We start from the raw sequence: 3,372 nt of genomic DNA, 5'->3' as shown, positions 1-3,372 counted from the left end.
TTATTTGGGAAATAATAGAACGGCTATGCCTCTAAAACATGTGAGCGGATAAAACGTTTTGTTAGCAATAAACAATTTTGATTAGCGTTTTCAAATATTTCTGATATTTTTCGAAAACAATGGGTAGAAGTATTAAATATTATATTTAATCCTTAAATTAATGTAATTAAGTTACTGTCCAAAACCTACAAAGTTTTCCAACTAAAACTATGGTTAATATACGGGCACATTAATTTCTAGTTTGACTGTGTTCTTAAAAATATGATCATTAAATTATATAAAAAGGTTCAAAATAAACGAATAAAAATTAATTTACTGAAGAAAAATATTGCTTTTGTCGGAACAGACACACAAAGTGAGTATCAAAAAATTTGTTTGTACTTAAGTGCAGCTTTTACTTAAAAAAATTAAACCCCTATTGAAATTTATAGAGCTTTCTGGTTTAGTATACTGTATAACTTTTATCTCAATCTCTATAATGTTTAAAAAAAATTTTAAATATTACTTTTTAAATATCTAAAAGTATACTATATGCTTTTTAAAATTTACATATTTCAATTTTTTTTTAGAAAATATATTTTGAACAATATATTGTTAAAAATATATTATTATTTCTCTATGTATACAGGGTGATCCAACTAACGTAAGACACTCATTTTCTCGGAAAATATGAATATTTTGAGAATTTTTTTTTTTATAAACTTTTAGGTACATATTTTACTACATTTTTCAATATTTAGAATTTTTTTACCTTCAACCCTTATACGTTATAAAACTACGAAACTCGTTTTTTCAAATGGAAACACATGTTTTTAATTCCATAAGTATGTAGACAATTTTTTTTAAAAAATGTTAGCGTTTGAATTTTCAATTTTCAACTATCTGTTCGTTTTCTGTGACTTAGTAAAGATTTGAAATTAAAATCAATATTTGTTCGGTTTTTCAGCAGTAGCACTTTTATTTGCCAGTAAATAATGATAATATTGGACCCCATCGATAATACTGTCACCGATAATGAGACATAAATAACTCTGGCTCTAATTTTTTTTTATTATTATTTGGACAATCGATTCTTAATCTACCTGTTTGGAAACAAATATACCTTACATAACCGTCATCCGTTCACATGTATTATCAGTAGACTGCGATGTGGACGATTTTGCCTTAAACCACTTTTACGGTATGATTATTATATAGCGTTAATATTATTATCACAGTATCATTATAATATGGTATGAGTAAAACCATAATTGTCAAACGACAAACAACGTGTACTCGTGATTTGTGAACAGTTTTTTTTATATATAAAGAAGAAACTAGTATAGTATTTTAAAATGTCTAATTTTGGTTAGTGACATACATTTTACAATTTATTTTGAAACTATAATGAATGTAATGATTTCATAAATATAATTTAGTTCTCATTAGTAATAGTGAAATTTGTATTTAAGACTTGAAAAACTCAACATAACAACCAAGTTATACAATATACCTACTGATTTATTGAATAATATACGTAATATAATATTATTATATGGCCAATTAACAGTTGTTAATTATAGTTTAACTGGAATAAATGTTGATGACTAACCGCAGGAAAGCTGTAAGTACAATGTATTAAATACTAAAATTTTAATTTATAAAATTTTAATTTGTATTTTTTAGCAGGACATTTTTTAAGAAGATTACTGAAAAGATAATGATGTGTTGAAACCTTATTGTACAATTTGTCACTGATTACAATAGTCAGTATTGGTTTATCAAGCTACATATCAATATGTCATTTATGATTATTCAGTTACTAGTTAGGTATGTTTCAAATATCAATATGCACTAGAGTCTAGATGTGCAATATTTTAGTATTGAAAAACTGTATATTGTGAATAATAGATATTACACTATTACTATTAGTAAATTGTTACTTTGTTTATTTTCAGTTGTGTCAACGTCTTCATTTTGAAGTCGTCTTTTGTAGATATAACCGAAAAATGTACAAAACAAAAATAATATTGTTTTAAATTAGGCATTTTATAGAAATTAGGAGATATAAGTTAATAATTATTAAATTATTTTTTTTAGATGAAGAAAATATTGCTTTCTACTTGGAATCTTAGAAGAATAAAATATTAGCATTTAACACAACCATACTCAACCAGCGGCCCCTGGGCTGCATACAGTCCGCCGATTATTTTTATGTGGCCCAAAAAGAACTCATATTATAAATATTTAAGGGCTATAAAAAAATATATATATTAATATAAAATATAACAAAACAATTATATTTTCAAGATGTGTAACGTTCGAGATTGCAATAAGGATGTTAAATTTTAACATCATAATTATTTGTCTCGAATAATAACTTGTATAAGCATTTTTATTAGTACCATTTAATGTTAAAAATATTAGTTTCTTTTAGTCAAGTCACTCTATAATTATAGTTGACTATTCATTTTTTTAATGTGGCTTAACAAATGAAAAAAGTTAGATTTTATGTTATGTGGTAGCTTTTGTTTTCTAGTTTCTTACATGAATGAAATCATCTTTAAAAAAAATTTTGGAAAATATTTTTTTTTATCAATGAAGCAAATGTATTCATATTTGGTTAATATTTTTATTTATGGTAGATCTAATGTCAGATTTTATTTAATTTAAAATTTTGTAATCTAACCCATATTTTGCATTTCTAATGCATAACGGATATTTGATTATGGAATATAAAATTAATTAAACTTGGTGTTTGACTATCATCCATACATTTTATACCAAATATTTTCTTCAAAATATTAATGATTGACAAATAAATGCGTATAGGTTATAACATGTTAACAATAAATCAATTTTTTTCATTTGTTATTTAATCAAGTCAGTCAATGTACATAAATAAAATAAAGTAGTTGTATTGATTTGAAAATTCAACTGTTGTTCACTTGTGTTCTTTTAATTATTATTAAACTAATGTAAATATTTTTTTTATCAATATTCATTTTTCTGTAGAATATACTTTTAGTAATAATTACAATTTTAAATAGAATGTTTTATTATATACATGGTGTCCTACAAAGATCTGACAAACGAAATATATTTTATTATTATTATTATTACGCTATAGTGTAATCGGTGTTCGATACTGATAAACCTACTTCCCATAATATGTCAAATATCAAAAATATATTTACAAAATGTTTACTATTACTAGTAGAAATAAGTTTTTGCTTATGAAATCATTATGTTTATTAGTTTTCATTGTACATTGTAGAGCAATATAAAATGTAGTCACAATTAGAGAATATATAAACACAATTGACTCTATTTAAATAGTTAAATGTATTAACAAAACAAACGGCATAGGAGTATGTTCTGAATACACAATGC

The 3,372-nt window shown here is 23.9% G+C and overlaps 1 long non-coding RNA gene across 2 annotated transcripts; it reads left to right on the top strand.

The window, feature by feature from the left end:
- The first annotated feature begins 1,474 nt into the window (after positions 1-1,474).
- LOC126846609 (uncharacterized) lies at positions 1,475-2,364 on the top strand. Of its 2 annotated transcripts, none has more exons than XR_007686972.1 (3): positions 1,475-1,603; positions 1,669-1,809; positions 2,080-2,364. It is a non-coding gene; the product is annotated as an uncharacterized LOC126846609 (long non-coding RNA). The 2 variants fall into 2 exon arrangements; XR_007686940.1 differs by having other exon boundaries at positions 1,666-1,809.
- Positions 2,365-3,372: the final 1,008 nt, after the last annotated feature.

Source organism: Adelges cooleyi, unplaced genomic scaffold (assembly GCF_023614345.1).
Source record: "Adelges cooleyi isolate 19-005CV unplaced genomic scaffold, UGA_ACOO_1.1 ACOO_flye_CR_arks_rails_tigmint_CR_PRNA_0, whole genome shotgun sequence".
NCBI classification, from domain to species: domain Eukaryota; kingdom Metazoa; phylum Arthropoda; class Insecta; order Hemiptera; family Adelgidae; genus Adelges; species Adelges cooleyi.
The sequence above is the reverse complement of the archived record's forward strand: the minus strand, read 5'-3'. Positions and strand labels throughout refer to the sequence as shown.